At 34.5% G+C, this 20,222-nt stretch overlaps 1 long non-coding RNA gene across 1 annotated transcript in view; it reads left to right on the top strand.

Moving 5' to 3' along the window:
- Positions 1-19,901, top strand: part of LOC149910613 (uncharacterized) — a 341,209-nt gene extending 321,308 nt beyond the window's left edge. Inside the window, exons 2-4 of the long non-coding RNA XR_016458112.1 lie at positions 18,601-19,173; positions 19,300-19,361; positions 19,436-19,901. This is a non-coding gene — a long non-coding RNA (uncharacterized LOC149910613). The remainder of the gene's footprint in view (positions 1-18,600; positions 19,174-19,299; positions 19,362-19,435) is intronic.
- The last annotated feature ends 321 nt before the right edge of the window (positions 19,902-20,222 follow it).

The raw sequence follows: 20,222 nt of genomic DNA, 5'->3' as shown, positions 1-20,222 counted from the left end.
AGCAGCATTGAGGGACATGATTCAAATTATTATATTTATGAAACAAATCTTTTTATCTGTATTTTATAGGTATTTAATTCTACTTAGTGTTTTTAATACCCTGCTTTCAGTGCTTTTGGAATGTATCATGCCTTCAGAGTAAAAATATACTTAGGTACTCTAGTTTCGTAAATTTAAGAAAGTTTAAGCTCTAGTCGTAGTTACTATTTTGTAATCTGAGTTATAGTTTACACGCTCTAACTCAATAATTGTACCATCACCACCTCATGGTTTTGTTGCTGATCGAGCGATGTCGAACGTCGGCTGCCTTCAAAGGTTTTGGTCTGCGCCTGCGCCGGTGACTCGGCATTTTGCTCTTGGACGATGTAAACTTTTCCTCAACGCCTATAAAATACTTCTAATTTCAAAATAAAATATCAAGTTTTGATTACCATTAATCACTGTAAGATGAGTTTATTTATGGAAAATGAACTACAAAGTACAAACATTAACCTTTTAGTGCCGTAGTAAGTTTGGTATTCTTCTTCCTAATAATGGCAGAGATATACCTAAAAGTGATAGATTTGTACCATATTAATAAACTTTATTAACTCTGTCATTTTAAAAAATAAGTACCTATAAGAAACTACTCAAAAAACGCTAAGGACATCTTCAATTACATATAAAGAGTCCCATTCGTCTACCTGATTTCAATTACATCCGTTCGGATATGCTAACAAAATAATCGAGGACTTCCTACCGTTACACCCAAACATACTCAATTTCGTCTTGTAAAAAGCAACCACTCATTATAGATAATCTGTGCAACGGAATGGGTTAAACTTGAGCGGGAGTTTCCGCTCCTTTGTCATTGGGATTAGACTGATCCCGATAGTATAAGATACTGATCAGCCATATTCCGAATTTAAAGACTGCTTTGTTTGTACAAGTCGTTAAGTTTTGCCCAAGTGTTTCCAAGTATCTGACTAAAACTTTTTTTTTACTTAAAAATAACAAAATTACATCTCAAATTGTCACTTTATTTTATGATCAAAAACTAAAAAGTAAAACGAACAGACGCAAAAGGCAACTTTTATGTAGCAGAATTGAAACGCGATTCCGTGAATAACGTAAGTCGTAAGTTCGTAATTCGGCAGCCATTTTGTGTAAAACGTCAAACGTACACGTGCAAGTGGTGTAGTCTTTCAGGCAGTAACCTAACCCCGCCTTTCGGTCTCACGGCTGAAGCAAAAAACGTTGGTAACTGAACACCGGCGGGGGTGTGCGATATGTCATGATTTTGGAGGGGGTCTGAATGTTCCACGCTATATAGAAATTGTTTGTTTTATATAGCAGGGGATTTTAGGCTAAACGTTTCCATGTGAAAGAAAGGACTAAATTATTAATTTTATTAATTATTGAATTTAGTAACTTACAAACGTAGTTTGATTGAACATTATTCAAGGAGGTAATCAAAATATGCATTAGGTACTTTAGGCACGATAAGCAAGAGCCATACGCACCTAAGTAAGTATATATTTAACAAAACAAAACGAAAATATAATCAAAAGTTAAACAGAAGCATATCCATTCCACGAAAATCTACGTAACTAAAGTGTTTGAATCAATATTGTTCATTAAAAGCAGACAAATGAAAACAAGACATTGTGCTATAATTCGGGCAATCCCAAACAGTGGCTGTACACAATCTCGTGCCAATTGTTATGAATGTTTACCACATAATTACGTTAATCGTCGCACAAAAGACACAACAGACAAAATGTTCGCGACTATTGATATTACAATATCACGCTTTTAAAACCTATCCAACGTAACGCGACCTCCGCGGCTACACTCCTGCGAACAAAAATGGTCCAGGGAAGGGTAAATGAACTGAACATCAAAGGTCTTAATAAAAAGGTTGAATTATAAAGAGCTATCGCGTGAATTGTACACTTGTAAAGTTGCTTTGTTACACGGCGCCTGGCATTGTGAGCTGACAATACAACTTGTAAGGAATGTTTTTTAGAAATACTCCATTCACGAAACTGTTAGATGCGTTGGTTTTGTGGCAAATTTGATAATGTAACCTGTTGCTTTATTCAATGAGAGTGAATTCATTCAAATCATTGACAATGTCGCTTTATTGCCTTTTGAGGTTTATCTAGTTCCGCCTTTATTGGTATTTTTATGTTAATACATTGTATATTGTAGCTATTCATTATTCAAGGAGGTAATCTTTTTGAAATTAACAATTTTAATATATTTGAGTCGCCTTTAACCTTTAAAATAAACACATTTTAGGTTAGGTACCTATATTATTGTAAGATTATTAAATTACGATAAATGGGAAGTCATACCTAGGTATGTTGTCGTCCAATTATTTAATCTGTATAATTATAATCACTTAAAAAACATTTCTGCATATTTTACACATTTTACTTTATTCATATTTTACTTTATTTCCCTTCAAAATAAATACGGGCAATTTTTTACATTTTATGTATTATGTATTATGTACATATCTACATTGAATTCTACTTATGTATAATCGTAATACACCAAACTATCATACTCAAGGTTTCAACCTTTTTATCTAAGTCATACTGTATACCTACCTACAGTTTTAAACACATAAATCTACACAAACATCTCGCAATAACCTAAATAAACTCACCTATTTACTACATACATACATACCCACGTGTGTGTGCATGCATGCGTGTGTGTGTGCGTGTTCACGCATGCGCGGTGAGGAAGCTGCGCGTGAGATCCGAGGCGCGCAGCTGCGGCGGCCAGGTGTTCGGAGCCCCTCATGGCAAGTACTATCGTGGTGAGAAAGTGACTTGATTTTGGATGAACAGATTTATTTATGCCGTATATGTAGAATGAACGAGATAATGTTGTTTTTATAAACTGTTCGATAGGATATTGCGTTGAAGCGATATGTTGATTAAATAAAAATAAATGAATTAGTAAAATCGCGTGTGTGCTTATTTATTAAGAAGCAATTTTTTTAAGTGTCAATTTTTGTAAAAACTTTAACTGACACATGGTAGGTATATCATTGGTTTACAGTTACTGCATATTTATTAGATAGATGGATATTTTCATTTTATCTTATTTTGTTTTAAACATGACACTTATGAAGAATAAATACAAACTTATGGATAAGCTACGTGATGTTCGGCTTTCTCATAAAAATTTACTGTAAAATATTGAAAACGCACGCTAAACATAATATATAATTCAATACAATCATCATATAATCATATATTCATAATTATGCATACCTATATTTAAAATGGAAATTAAACACAACAACTTCCGATCACGACAGTACCATACAACCCCAACTAAATCTGTGAATGCTTGCGCAAACCCGCTTCCATGACATAAACAGTCCATCAAGTATAACATTTATTTCGACCGCGCCGGGCCAAAATATACCTTAAAAATCAAATACTTACTCGGAACCCTCGTGGAACCCCGAGCAATTATCCTACATGTTTTTATATCTGATTCTAGTGTATTATTATTCACGGTTTTAGTTAATATGACGGAATTATTCAAATGCATGGAAATTATTTCGATACTGGACTAGCGACGCTTTGTATGTTGAATTTTCCTCTTGTATTTTATCATGTTGTTTTGCCATAACGCGAAGTATATTTTTAAAGAGATGCTTAGCGTTTTTGCATTTTTTTATAAAATATAGGTGATGAATTTGTATTTGTTTTCCGCATTTGGCTTGGTAAAAAGTTATAGTACCTACTATAATTTAATAATCTATGTACCTACTGTGTAGTAATCGTTATCAATATTGTAGATATTTATAAATATTGAGAGAAGTCAATCCATAATCACAGACTGAGTTGTAAATATAACTAGATATACATAGATATAGTATATAAATAGATATACCAATTTAAAATAATTTATCCTACAACGGTCCTTTACAATACGGCTTCCCCATACTAAACCAACAAAGAAACAAGGAAATTCACGAGTATTATTCAATGATTCAGAAAAACAACAACAAATTACGATACGTCATTAGCTCTACGAACTCTTATTTAACTTATTTGTGGCTCTCATAATATAGATGCCTACAGGACATAAATAACATTAACATAAATTATTATTAGATGCACGTATAATAACTAAAGTTCTATGTTTATTTTTAATATCATTTTGGTCTTTCATAATATGTTTAAAAACATTTATTTAGTTTCTTAATCTATTTACGCCTAATCCGTTTAAAACGCAATGTTTTAAAGTAAAACACCTGTGTAAAACACACATAATAAGGTATATGAAAAAAAGATCATAGTGGTTGGAAATAAGCTTCCACTCTATGGTCGCAAAATCCTTATAATGTGCTTTTAATTACTTTTTAGGGTTCCGTACCTCAAAAGGAAAAAACGGAACCCTTATAGGATCACTTTGTTGTCCGTCTGTCCGTCCGTCCGTCCGTCCGTCTGTCAAGACCCTTTTTCTCAGGAACGCGTGGAGGTTTGAAGCTGAAATTTATATCAATTACTCAGGTCTACTGTCCCATGAAGCTGTGAAAAAATCAAACTTCTAAGCCAACGCAATCAAAAGATACAGCCGTTTATGCCGCAAATTTTCGACACTTGCAAGGGAATCAAAACCTACAGGGTGCTTCCCGTGAACTCAGAATCTTGAAATTTGGTACCAAGCAACGTCTTATAGCATAGATAAAGGAAAAATTACGAAAACCATAAATTTTTAGTTACATCACATAATATATTTTTTTTTAATAATTTTAAACTTACTACCCATTTCCTCATAAACGCGTAGAGGTATTAAATTGAAATTCATACCAAATACTCAGGTCTATAATACCTTTAAGCTGTAACAAAATCAAACTTCTATGTCAACGCAATCAAAAGAAACAGCAATGTACGGAACCCTCGGTGCGCGAGTCCGACTCGCACTTGGCCGGTTTTTTAAACTGACACATTCTACGTTTAAATAGTCATGTATTTATTCAAAGACATTATTATTCTTGTTATAATTTATTTAAAATATAAAGACTCAGTTGGATCTTTTACGAATTATGAATACATAATTTGATTCATAAAAATTTAAATTCATACTCCATAAAGAGCTAGCCGTGCCTAATTGTATAATTTAAAAGTCCAAATGTTCTGATATTATATGCAAAGAAATTAAAATGCAATAAGATTAAAAGCTCGTTTATTATGTTCCGCCTTTTTTCTATTAAGACGATACACAAAAAAAAATCTACTGCTTGGCGGGCGGAGTCTAATAGCTCGCTATCGCGAACGCGGGTGTGCGCGAAGTCATTCTTGCAAACTCGCCGCGCTGCCGCTGGCCGACTCGGGACAAACATGTATGGAGTCGTCATACAGTTATAATATTCTTATACATATATTTAATTGTTGATTTATTGGTTTTATTTTCTTGCTTATAAACAAATAATCTTCTTTTTAACAACTACTTAGACATTATTAATAATTATTATTATTTCGTAATGTTTACTTTACTTATTACAAAATAATACAGGTTATAAATAATCTTTAAAATAACAAAAAATATTGTTACTCTGAAAAAATGAAATGGTACTCAATAACGCGGACTACTGAATGGATTTAGATAGAATTTGATGCTGACGTAGATATTACGTCATGCCCAGAAATGAAAGGTAATATTTCTGAAAGAAGTTATTAACTAACCCTAATTCTTCTCAGTCAAAGTCAAGAGTGGAAGATATCACTAATACAGTAAAACTGATGCGAAACTTTGGATGTTAATTTGTATATTTTTTTGTTAGTTGTTACTTAATCACGTCAAGACTACATTACCAATTTTGATAAAATATAGCTAATTGCCTGGTTTTACACATAGGATACTTTTTATCCGAACTGAACACTTCTGTGGGATAAGACAGGATTCACGATATAATCTAATTCCACGCGGGCAAAGCCGCGGTCGGCATGATATTTTTTTAAATAAAAAAATTGTTTAAAAAAAACACAAAATATATTGACGCATGTATTTATTTTTTGCACTCTATTATAATTGTAATTATTCATTACAAATAATCAAAATAAAATAGCCAGAACAAAGTTAGGCCCTGGTAGGGTAGGTAGGCAGGTACAGCAATGTGAGACGAACACTGGCTTATTTATACCAATAATAATGTATTATAAACATTAAATTAAGTTTACTTTCTAACAACAAAAATACATAATATTAGCTAATGTGAAAGCGAATCAACCAATCATCCCACAAAAATGAAATGTGCACACAAATATTCATCCAAATCGGTTCATGTCATTAGGAGGAGTGACTGCAGCGCCATCTTCCGGGCCCAATTGTGTTTCCAGATCACCCAGGAACTCAATTTAATATACTTACACAAAATTTTTCGAAATGAAAACTCACATTACTATGTAAATATGAATATAAACCTGTTTTATTACTAAGCAATTTCCCGCACAGGTGTAGTAAGTATAAATGAAATAAATATCAACATCAAATTCTTTATACAACATTATCTACCACCTTCTAAGAAATGTAATTCTTGAAATTATTTCGTATTTTTTTTAAATATACTCCACTTTAAACTACTCCAATGAGCTCCTGTTCCATATTATGTCCGCCATACTTCCACTAAGTTCACCATGATTTTTTATTTCTTTGCACTTTGTTGCTTTTTGCTAAAAATGGAATCATGCGATAAAACCAGTAGAGCTTTGATAACATACATTTTTGACTGAATAAAGGTACTTACGAAGGAGTGGATTCACATTGTGAACAATCAGTGGGTTTATTTTCCTTCTGGATTCCGGATTTCTGAACAGATTATTTATGCTATAAATGAAAAAATCTTACACATTCGTTATGTACTTAAAACAGGGGTACATATCAAACATCGTCTATAATACAATTATCATCAAATTTAAAATAAAACCAACTTACTTCATTAATTTGTTCCAATTGTAAGCATTCTTTTTCCTCCAACCTTTATGTTTCTTCTTCTTATTTTCTTTATTGTCCCCATTTGTCTCATTTTGTCTTATCGTGTTGTCACCCTATGATACGATTGCGCGAGCGACACAAGTTCCCCGTGTGACGGCCGTAGCGGGAATGACTCGTGCAGCGATCGGGGTAGGAAGGTACAGGGCGGCTCTCGCTATATTGGCTGGTCGCGCGCTAATTTCAAGTATTTCTTGTTTATTTCAAAACCATCGCATATTTCAAAATTCTAACACGGTAGACGTATAGGTTGTATATTTTATAGTTAATATCCAAAAAGTCGTAACTTTACGTTTGTTATTTTGAAGATGCCAGAGATTAAAAAAAAATAACAATGATAACTTTGTATTTTTTTTCTATCGAGAAAATATCATGGAATCATGTTTCTAAAACGGTAGACGTATTGTGTTACTATTGAACTTTCTTGTCAAGAATTTTCATCACGACAACTTTAATAATATAAAAATTACGAAGGTTTGAAAAGGGCCGTAAATGTTAGAAAAATTAATTCATCACCTTAAGTAAGGATTCGCTCTTAAATTATCTAATCTAAAAACCGTTAGTTGAGAAACTCCTTTAGTTGAGAAACTCCTTATACAAAATAGATAATTCATGAATATTTTTTCAATGATATCTACGTAGATATTGTAAGTTAATCAAAAGTTTAAAGCCTTGTATATTCGACACAGGAATTGTTTATTTTATTAGCTCTTATTTTATCTACGTAACGTGATTACTTAGCCAATAAAAAGTTGAGCATCCATAAGGAAGTGATAATTAGGTATTACCTACTTATTACATATTAATTTTTGATTTTGCTTCGTAGAAATTGTATAAATAACCGACGATTATCCGACTTTTAAATTTAAAATCATGTTATTGAATATTCATGTTCATGAAACACGGATTTGCTAAAAACTGTACTTAGTACTGGATCATGGAAACTCTTTGTCTCAACCACAGGTCTCAACATTTTACAACACAGCAGTGATGAATCACCCATAAGACACACGTACATTCATAAGATTTAACATGTAAATCTCTAAATAATTCCAGTGCACATTAAAGTCATAATATTGTAATTGCAAAAGTGTGGCGACGTTTTGTCTAATTCCCTGAGCGATTAGGAGCGTGCGAGCTCGACCCGGCCACACATGCTCATCTTTCTTTTGGACTGTATATCATTTACACGGCACGATCACGATACGATTATTTATTAGTGAATACGTGTGTAGTAAATCTTTCTTCATTGATTTTTTTCCATAACTTGGAATTAAGTTTTGGGTGCTAGACACTTTCTGTTTCACGTTTTGACATTTTAGATAGTGTTATGTTAAATAGTAAATACTTAACTGTAATCTGATCTTTAAGGATTTGGCTAACAGTCACAAAATTATTAATAAAAAAAATGAAGAATTAATTGTTAAATGAAGAGGGAACAATTTTAAAGTGAAAGGAATGATGATGTTTCTTCGTAACTAATCCAAATTCGAAAGACATTAAAAAAATAAAAAAAAACTTTCTAATTAAAGACACAATTACTGTTTAAATCATCGTAAAACGATATCAAAAGTGTCGTAACATATAAAGCATCGCTAGCGCGTATCGCACGGTATGAGGACCGAAGCGCGAGCGCACGGCGATTTGTCGCATTTCACGGAGGTCACGGCGGCCGCGGCGGGTCACGCCCGCTAATGTCACGAGGAGCTTTCCAAACTCACGACACGCTAAACTCTTCCGATTATTGTTTCCCGTGTCGTCGACAGTTAAGTGCTTTTCCTCATTTCAGATTTATCATGAAGTTTCAAAGCTATTTGTTACGTAAACGTTTTCGTAGCTGCTATATTAAAACAGATCAAAATGAAAGTTTGTCATGCTTTAATATATTATAATATACGAGCTTCATAATTTAGGAGATAAGTAAACCTTAATGTGAATATTGAGGTAAAATACGACGTTAGTATGAATAATTGAATAAGTATGCATTCATTGTTTATCATAAATAATATCAAGAGAGGAACGCAAAATGGAGGTAGGTATTATACCTACGTGATATGCAATTTTCATAAATCAACATAATTGTTGACGTTAGACATATAATTATTATTAACCCTATCTTATTTATATCACAAAGTTTGTAAGGGTGGATAGATGCTTGTAAAACTCGAGAAACAGGCTCCCTCGAAGGCACAGAGATAGACTATAACGGGCTATAACATAGCCTCAGATAATATAATACTATACTGTTACTATAATTAAGATTTTACATAGGCCTTTTATCTGACGTCCACGAAACCGCAGGAATAAGCCAATTAAACAACTTTTAATCAAGTCAGTTAAAAAAAACAAATCGAGTCCATCCTCCACACAACGATGATTTTAATTGTATCATGTCGTAACGCGGTGACCAACCTAGTGATTCGACCAGCAACCAGCGCACCCGTGCTTCCGTTTCCGGCGGCGCGGGCGCAGCATCCGCGACCAACAGACCGACACAATCTACGTGTGTGTTAGTTAACATGAATTTTAATGTGGCTATATTTCCTGAAATGGACTTTGACCTTGTGAGTGAACTAGGGAAAAGATAGAAAAAATACCTATACTAAATACTAATATTATACAGCTGAAGAGTTTGTTTGTTTGTTTGAACGAAACTACTGGTCCGATTTGAAAAATTCTTTCGGTGTTAGATAGAATATTTATCGAGGAAGGCTATAGGCGATATATCATCACGCTAAGACCAACAGGAGCAAAGCAATGCGGGTGAAACCGTGGAGCACAGCTAGTATTCATATATATAACATATCGTACAGTTTGCTACAAAATATAAAAAGTGAAACATGAAATCAACACATGCATATCCATAATCCATATAAAATTCGTATGCGTCAGACGTCGGATGGCTGCCCATTACGCCGTCCGTCCGTTTCCGACGCGCGACATCGCGACGGACTGAACAATGTGTGACATTGTGCTGACGTCACACCCTCCTAAATGTGATTTGTTTATGTTTATCACACCTATGTGCGTCAAACGTTACAAAACACGTATGTAGAAACAAAAAAAATTGTTGTGTAGGAAATAACTAAGCTTGATATATAAAATAATAAAGCTAGACGTACTTAAACATCATTTACACAGAGCTTATGTTAGAGCTTTCAGTTTTAACTTAAACTTAAGTATATTTAATGCTTCATAGAATGATAAATAACGATAATCTGTGATATTACTTATCTTTGAAGATAGATCATCACATCTGTGATGAGGTTTCATTAGAACCATTGATTTAACATTGCAACATCCATGCAATCGGATATAGTACGATCGTCCGGCTAGGCTAAGACAGAACAGGTTTGTAAGGGGATATAGAGGATAGCTGGCATAGCGGGCACGCGCCCGCATCCTGCGCGAGATGAGACGCGCCTTCCGCCGGGCGGTTGCACGCGCGGCCGAGCGCGACGGGGCGACTGGACCTATTGGACAAGGGTTGTTATATTTTATCGTAAATAAAAACAAATATAAAGAGGGAGTTAATAAAAACTACAGAATCAAGGTACAAGAGAAAGTAATAAAACATGATGTGCTCTTTTCTTAACATAATGATGATGTTTGCTGCAGACAAGAAAGTGATCGAACTCGTTCACCTAACTCCTACATCATTGGTTTTATCTTGTTCATTAATTTAGCTAAGAAAAACAGTGTTTAAATAGGTACTTATATGAACGGTATATGGATTATAGTATGTATAATTCGTTCTCAATGCAAAGTAGTATGTAAAATTCGTTCTTAACACAAAATATGTAGTAGAAATAAACTGAGAATGCCACATTTGTTCTGCAAACATTTCGCACCCGTTTAAGTCAAAGAAATTGAATAGGAAGCCACTAAAGCTTACTCTGAAAATAGTTGCGGTAATAGTAAAATAGCTTCGAGTATAATATATCCACTTGGTACCTACATAAACATATAAAAATAGAATACATTTGGTTCATCGTTAAAAATTAAAATCAATTATTAATTTATTATTGAATAAGTTTCTTCAAAGAGTTTTGAAGCAATTTAAAATTAAATTGATTGACCATTTCACCTCAAGCTCCCCAATAGCTCACATCTGCATCGGTGTAACATTACTAGCCAGCCGCTGGACATCACGCGCTCACCGTACAATCACAAGTCACAACCATTTGTTAATTATCCAACCATAGGTATGATAATTAATATACCTACAGGTATCTTATTTTTATGATTATAGAAGAATTACTAGATGAGCGATATTTACAATGTAAGAAACAAGGTCAGGTTCACGTCGATTATCATCTTTGGTACTAGAGAAACAAAAGATTATCTTAATTATCTATTAGAAGTAGGGTACACACTTTCCCCCCAACGGTCCAGGCCTTGTCGCGGCGGAGGGGCTCAGTAGCTCAGAGTTATGGCCCTCTGAGTGAAGCGAAATTGGACCAGCGAGGGGCTGAACGGCTGGTTTAGAGTCGGGGAGATTCAACCGGCCCGACGGCCAGGGCTAGGTGTGGCTCAGCGGCCGCTGTGTGCGGCGTGGGATGGCGGCCAGAGGTCGTGGCTTGGCGGACCCCGTGTCCACTAGGCAAAGGTGGCGCTGAACGGCGGTTGGGGTTGGGAAGCCTCGACTGACCCGACGGCAGAGGTCCTGTTTGTGGGCCAGAGAGGAGCCGGCTTTTATGCGGCGGTGGATGGCGGCCAGAGGTCGCGGCGCGGCGGGCTCGCTGGTATAGCAAGCCACGCCGTGCAGCGGAGGACGGGATCCCGACGCGTCATTGTGATGACGCGCGGAGACTCCTGCAGAGAGGTGTGGGGCGGCGGCCGCTGTAAAACGGCCGTCTGCCAACTCGTAATCCGGTCCGTGGGGCCGGACCGAGGGCCGCCACCTCTGGTGAGGTGGGGGCTGCGAGGTAATCTCTATAAAAGTGCGCCGGAGGGTCCCCCGACGTGTATTTCACACATCGGAGGACCTTCCGGCGTGCACCCTCCGGCCGGACGGTGATGGGGTCGGGGGTTCGGGGGAACGCGGATGATGGAGCGGGGAAAGATCCATTGTCTGCGCGTTGGTGGCGTAAGCCTTCGTTCCAGCAGCCACCAGCGAGGGGGGTTCTATTGGTGGGCCTGGAAACGGGCATCTGCTGGGCGGGACACGCGGTAGAGTCGTAACCGTTCCCGCAGTCCCGTCCAAAGCAGCGCGATGGAACAGAGTGGGGTTTTAGTCGGTAGAAATCCGACATAACCACGGCTCCATCCCCGGGAGCCGGGGGTATCTAAGAAGATTTCCCCACTATAAAAAAAAAAAAAAAAAAAAAAAAAAGGGTACACACTTTCATCTCTCAAATCTACCATTATTGTCTAGATTACATTAATTTAAATTTATTTCATAAATTAATTATTGTAAATTGTAATTTAATTAGGATCATGTTTTCTTGACAATATAAAGATTAGTTATTTTACAGTGATACCTAAATCACCACAAACAGCATCATTGTCGAGTATTAAAGAGTCACTATAAAATTCCATTCATATAATCCTTGAATGAAGACGCGCGTTGAAATCTTTTAAAAGTATCCTATTTGGCCCTTTATCATTGATTCCGATTTCCATATGAAAGTGCTTGCGCTAAACTTTAATATTATATAAATTGGCTATTAAATGAACATTAACTATTGATGTATAAAATCTCTTAAAGTACAATGGACGATCAATGCGGTAGCTTCCAATTCATAGATGATTGTCAATGGATATCAAACTTATTGAAATTATGTTAATTCCTTGACACGCGCTGTTAAAAGTATTCATTTGTATCTTTTTGATGGGGTAGCAATAAACTGTACAATTAATTTGCATAGATATAGGTTTATTGATGTACCTATGCGAGATAATGAATAATAAAACCGGCCAAGTGCGAGTCGGGCTCGCGCACAAAGGGTTCCGTAGCAGCAAATATAATAAATTACAGTTAAATCAACCTATCTCAAAAACTATAAGAGATACTTTGATCAAACCAAAAATCGTTGAAAGAGTTAATTAGCATGCATCACCTCTATTTTTTTTAGAATTTTATACCCCGTAGTTATAAAAATAGAGGGGGGGGGACATACTTTTTACGACTTTGAGAGCTGATATCTCAAAAACCGTTCACTTTAAGAAAAATGTTTTTTAGAAAACTTTATATCATTTTAAAAGACCTTTCCATTGATACCCCACACGGGTATGTACATCGAAAAAAAAAATTTCATCCCTCAGTTACATGTATGGGGGGCCCCACCCCCAATTCTTTTTTTTACTATTTAGTGTCATATTTTTGTAGCGGTTCATACAACACATATTCCCATCAAATTTCATCACTGTAGTACTTATAGTTTCCGAGTAAATCGGCTGTGACAGACGGACAGACGGACAGACGGACAGACGGACATGACGAAACTATAAGGGTTCCGTTTTTGCCATTTTGGCTACGGAACCCTAAAAATGATATGTATTTGTTAAAAAGACTGAAAGTCGGTGTAGTGCTACAACAAAATTATTTTATTACGTGTAAAGTATCGTAAAACTGGATTACTAATAAACATATAGGCATAAACATATTAAATCATTATCCACTTGAATATTACCAAGGTACTCACGCTGCGGCCTCGGCCGTTACGATGAAAAGACAATGTTGATTTTATTTACCTTCTTAGCTGAAATGTTAAAAACCAAATCTCTTCTTTCTATAGTTAACTTTTGTAATATTTTTTATTCACATTACTCTAAATAATATCCAACCAATATGTAACCACTTTTAAAGCCAAACATAAATTCAATACTTGAATATATTTGTAATTGTGTCCCTATTTTCCATATTCGGTTCAGAGGTAGGTAATGGATCTATACAAGGTTGTCTCATATAATCGACCTTTACCGCCTATTCTATTATCACCTTAAACTTACACGCCATCTGATAGCATTACGAACAATACATATTTAAATAATTATCAAAACAACTTAACAATGAACAGGTGGAGCAAAAAATTCGGGTTCATTGACACCACATCTATACAAACGTGTCATTTTAAAGTATTGTATTGATGAACATTTTAAACGCATCGGCACCTCGTGGCTCTTTGTATTTGTAGGTATAATAAGTATTGGCTTAATTGTTTGGCAATTAAGATGGTCATTGGGTCAACTAAGACTTTGTAGATCTGTTTGTTTATGATTATTCGATTACATTGTAACACATTGTAATGACTTTTTGTAGTGGTTACAATATTACCTAACTGAATCGCTTTCTTTTGGTGTGTTTTGTAAGTTTTATTGTCTATGTGCATTTCGAATTTACCCAATTACCAAATTAAAGTGAAAACTTTTAATGCATTTATCATTAATTTTATATGGAAAATAATGTAGAAGATTATCTTCTGTTCTCTTCTGATCCTGATTCTCTCCTTCTTCATATTTATTTGTCATTTTTTTCATAAATTATTAATATCATAAAGATAAATAATATTTTATAACTTCGTATTTAAATACATATATATCGATATGCATCGCATTTATTATTGATTATTTAAACACGTGCACATTCGTATTAGTTCAAACTTGAAATAAATATCGCACAACAAATTATTTCTGCTCTGAATAAATTTTATACGCATTTTAAAATATCTTTTGAATACGAACGTGAGATTTATGGCGGCGAAACCCGTTCGAAGGGTGGCTTTAAGACGAAGGGAGAGTCTCCCTTACCATTTTCTTATATTTTTTTCGCCCTGACAAACCCCAGCTGCTTTAATACATGTTATAAATAAAAATCGCGATTTTGACCCGTCACGCGTGTAAGGATCGCAATATTTCACAAACTTTGATTTACAATATCACCTTCCTTTATTAGCTTGTATTAAAGTTTAAATTTCGATAACAATGTTTTTTACGCGTGTTATTTCTTTTGGCGCATTCGGCACAGAACATCCTCTCTGCTTTGTCGTAATTATTATTACATCAAACCGGAACCGTTTGGAACGGTAAACTTATACTATTTAAGTATTTAAATTGATAGGTACTACAACTACTATCCGATGTGATGCCATTACACACTCATTCCAAACTGCAAAAAATTGTTGGAATGTTATGAAAATTTAAAATCATTATAAAATTAAAATAATATGTAAGTAGGTACATACCTACTATGTATCCAAATATTTTATAAACACAATTAAAGAAATATTATTTATGAAATACCATTTCCATCTTTTACCCTTGTAAATATGGTGTACTAATTCTAGTTGTATCCATAACAAATTTCAATAATAATGTGTGATAAGACTTTAAAAACAAACACACGACATCGAGAAGCTTCTTGAGCTATCACTTAGGTTTGCGATAGGCCCTTAATTGCAGTCCCTGATACCGCAGCCTTCCTGCACACCGTGGGAACAACCACCCCTTATAGCTGCAACCCTGGTACCCTTACGACATTGTTACACTCACCTTACAACTGTTTGTATTTAATTAATCGAATTACGCCAAGTTTTTATATCAATTCCGACATGGAAGTTTTTGAAATTAATATTTTAATACACACGATTTATTTTTCAATTTATTCTCATAAAAAATCGCAAATTAAAAAGCATTTGCAATACATGTTTTTGTCGTTCTCTTGTTACCTCATGAATTTTGCAATATCCTCGTAATGAAAACTATAATTTGTGATCGTACGACCGATCGAGTGTGAAATCACATCCACGAAACTAAATTAAACATCAAATGATGTAACTTACCGTCTCTTGATGTGTCTTACTCACTACGCAACGCGATGTCGCGCGTGAATGTACAAACTCACATTGGAGCACTTTGTGTATGAGTCTATATCTAAACCCTGAACAACAGTAAATATTATAAGATTAAGAAAACGCATATTACGCACTGCGGGGTCGTGAACTTTATATTAAAGTTTATGCTATACTCCAACATGCTGGCCGTTCAGATTGACTTAAAATATATTCAGTTTTTGCATGTTCACCTCGAACATTCGACGGTCTTAACTGGACTGCAGAACCACCACTGCTCTGTAAAAAGAATAAAACATAGGTTTACGCCATGAGAAGGTAGTTTTTTTACTGTAGTTGACTACATGTAAGGTTTAGATAAAACATTGCTTGTGAATAAAATATCGTTTGAAATGAATTATGATGCTGTATTAGTAGGGAAAATATAAGGTGCATAACACATTTCTGGATAATTTTAGTGATATTATTTCTAAAGTAAGGTAATAACTATGATGGCGGTGCGGTTAAATGATTTATTAAGTTACAGTATAATGCAAGTTTTATTTACTACTAGCTTTCCGCCCGCGGCTTCGCCCGTGTCTTCAAAGAAAAACACGTTCCCGTAGGATTTCCGGGATAAAACCTATCCTATGTCCTTTCTCGGGTATCAAAATATCTCTATACCAAATTTCATGCAAATTGGTTCAGTAGTTAAGGCGTGATTGAGTAACAGACAGACAGACAGAGTTACATACTTTCGCATTTATAATATTAGTATGGATTAGTACATATTATAATAAATCAATAGAAAGCCACGGACAATAAAACGCACAGTCAGTAAACTACTCGAGCATAAGTTTTAAATATCATAGTAACAAATAACAGCGACTCATAACGAATGAACCAAAAAATAAGCCAGATCGTGACGTATTTTAGATCAATATAACGGTAAACTGTCTCAACTTTACTTTTGCAAAGTTTTTTCGAAAACAACGTTTTACACGCTTAATTTAATTTAATTTTTATTTAACGATCTCGCTTGATGATAATGGGATGTTTTCGTGAAAAAGATAACAATTAGATACCTGACGTTAATCAACAAATACCAACGTCTGCACGCTTAACTGTTCAATTTAATTATTTTTCAAAATAATCGGGAATGAAGTATCAACAAAACACGTGTTTTTTTACTGCTAATAGTGAACCATTTTTCAATATATATTTGATTGTTTAAGTATTTGAACCGTAGATTTTTCTTATCCTGAATTTTCATGCAAAACATTGGTAGTTCATTAAAATGTTTTTTGGCATGTGTCACTTACATGATAATAATAATGTATAGGTATGTAATATTTTTCCGAGCTTGAGTTCTTACCCAACATTTCAGTATAGGTATCCTGAATTAAAAAACAAAAAATAGACAGTTGAATGAATATATTCTACTACAGATACGTTATAATTTAGTTACTAGTAGGTATATCTAGTTTATCACATTTCACTCCGTACAACAAAACGGTCGCACACTGTCTCAAAAGCATGCCCTATTACCCAAAAATATTGTAATTTAATAACCCCATCGACCAAGTTCAACTGGTCCCAATCTATTCACTTGTGAAAATCGCACAATTGATCACTTGTCAACCGACACCCATTGTGAACGATCAATGCTATGCAAATTTTTATTATAAGAACTGTTTTCGGTCGTAAATCCGCAGAGAATCGCCAAATGTAGATTCGTATCATAACACGTGGTAATTTATATGGTGATTCCAAGATTCTAATGGCTCATTGCTTAACTAATCGTTTGTTCAGGTTGTAGATAATATCGCCCTACTTTTTAACTTGCTAACTTGTTGCTAAGAAAGGGAGGAACTGTTCCGTACGTTTTAATGGTGTGTTAACAATAATTTAGGTATGTTTGGTGGACAAGTAGGTACTCAAAATGTATGTAGAGTCAAATAAATATGATTGATGATTGAATATAAAACTCGTAAGTAAATGAAAATTAACAAATTATGTAAAATTTAGTACAATAATTATAAGTAACTAACAAGGTCCAAAATACAAATCGAATAATTAACACATACCTCAAACATTAAGTACTTAACATTGCGATCCCAGCCTCTTTTTAAGAACATGAACATCCACAATGGGTTACCTACTAAATGACCAATCCATACAATAGGTCCCAATAAAAAGCGATGTGAAGTTCAAGGCCGAATAATCGAACACACGATAGCACAAAGGGTGACCTTGGCGGCTTATCATAATAAAAAAGGTTCATTTACACTGCTGCAACTGTTATTTTGAGGAGCTATTGTGAGAGGACACAGCGCCCACACGGACTAACAGGTGTTGCATTGTTATATGCAAATTACACTTTCGCTCTCAGCCTATATGATTTTTGGGAGTAACGGACACTAGACAATAGCCAATTTTATTCAGTATGATTTTTAAAAGAAAGTAAAACTGATAATGTGTTTTTAATATCACAGGTTTTATTCGGAAACGCGCAATCTTTTAATAAATCGTAATATATTTAATAAATGTTTATAATGTATGTTTTAATAAATGTTCATAAAAGTGAGCGTAATTTGACTGGAAAGCGAAAAATAATTTATTTAAGTTTCTTATCTTTATGGTCTGTCCTGTAAAGTCACAATTTATAGTTTCTGAAGGCATACTTTATCGATTAGGTAGGTAATAGGTACTAGGAACGGATAAAAACTTAATTGGCAATACCGAACAGTACAACTGAATCTAGAAATAGAATAGAATAGAAAACACTTTATTGTACAATGCACACAAAAACAAAATTAAGGTGATGAATTAATTTTTCTAACATTTACGGCCCTTTTCAAACCTTCGTAATTTTTATATTATTAAAGTTGTCGTGATGAAAATTCTTGACAAGAAAGTTCAATAGTAACACAATACGTCTACCGTTTTAGAAACATGATTCCATGATATTTTCTCGATAGAAAAAAAATACAAAGTTATCATTGTTATTTTTTTTTAATCTCTGGCATCTTCAAAATAACAAACGTAAAGTTACGACTTTTTGGATATTAACTATAAAATATACAACCTATACGTCTACCGTGTTAGAATTTTGAAATATGCGATGGTTTTGAAATAAACAAGAAATACTTGAAATTAGCGCGCGACCAGCCAATATAGCGAGAGCCGCCCTTTACCTTCCTACCCCGATCGCTGCACGAGTCATTCCCGCTACAGCCGTCACACGGGGAACTTGTGTCGCTCGCGCAATCGTAAAAAAGGGTGACAACACGATAAGACAAAATGAGACAAATGGGGACAATAAAGAAAATAAGAAGAAGAAACATAAAGGTTGGAGGAAAAAGAATGCTTACAATTGGAACAAATTAATGAAGTAAGTTGGTTTTATTTTAAATTTGATGATAATTGTATATTAGACGATGTTTGATATGTACCCCTGTTTTAAGTTCATAACGAATGTGTAAGATTTTTTCATTTATAGCATAAATAATCTGGTCAGAAATCCGGAATCCAGAAGGAAAATAAACCCACTGATTGTTCACAATGTGAATCCACTCCTTCGTAAGTACCTTTATTCAGTCAAAAATGTATGTTATCAAAGGTCTACTGGTTTTATCGCATGATTCCATTTTTAGCAAAAAGCAACAAAGTGCAAAGAAATAAAAAATCATGGTGAACTTAGTGGAAGTATGGTGGACATAATATGGAACAGGAGCTCAGTGGAGTAGTATTATATTTAAAAAATATACGAAATAATTTCAAGAATTACATTTCTTAGAAGATGGTAGATAAGTATGTTGTATAAATAATTTGATGTTGATATTTATTTCATTTATACTTACTACACCTGTGCGGGAAATTGCTTAGTACTAAAACAGGTTTATATTCATATTTACATAGTAATGTGAGTTTTCATTTCGAAAAATTTTGTGTATTAAATTGAGTTCCTGGGTGATCTGGAAACACAATTGGGCCCGGAAGATGGCGCTGCAGTCACTCCTCCTAATGACATGAACCGATTTGGATGAATATTTGTGTGCACATTTCATTTTTGTGGGATGATTGGTTAATTCGCTTTCACATTAGCTAATATTATGTATTTTTGTTGTTAGAAAGTAAACTTAATTTAATGTTTATAATACATTATTATTGGTATAAATTGCCCGCGTGGAATTAGATTATATCGTGAATCCTGTCTTATCCCACAGAAGTGTTCAGTTCGGATAAAAAGTATCCTATGTGTAAATCCAGGCAAATTAGCTATATTTTATCAAAATTGGTAATGTAGTCTTGACGTGATTAAGTAACAACTAACAAAAAAATATACAAATTAACATCCAAAGTTTCGCATCAGTTTTACTGTATTAGTGATATCTTCCACTCTTGACTATGACTGAGAAGAATTAGGGTTTATAACTTCTT

Source organism: Colias eurytheme, chromosome 2, assembly GCF_061535395.1.
Source record: "Colias eurytheme isolate Ceu_HAF_F1 chromosome 2, ilColEury1 Martin Lab GWU primary, whole genome shotgun sequence".
Classification (NCBI taxonomy): Eukaryota; Metazoa; Arthropoda; class Insecta; order Lepidoptera; family Pieridae; genus Colias; species Colias eurytheme.
Note: the sequence above shows the minus strand (reverse complement) of the source record. Positions and strands in the feature narration are given on the sequence as shown.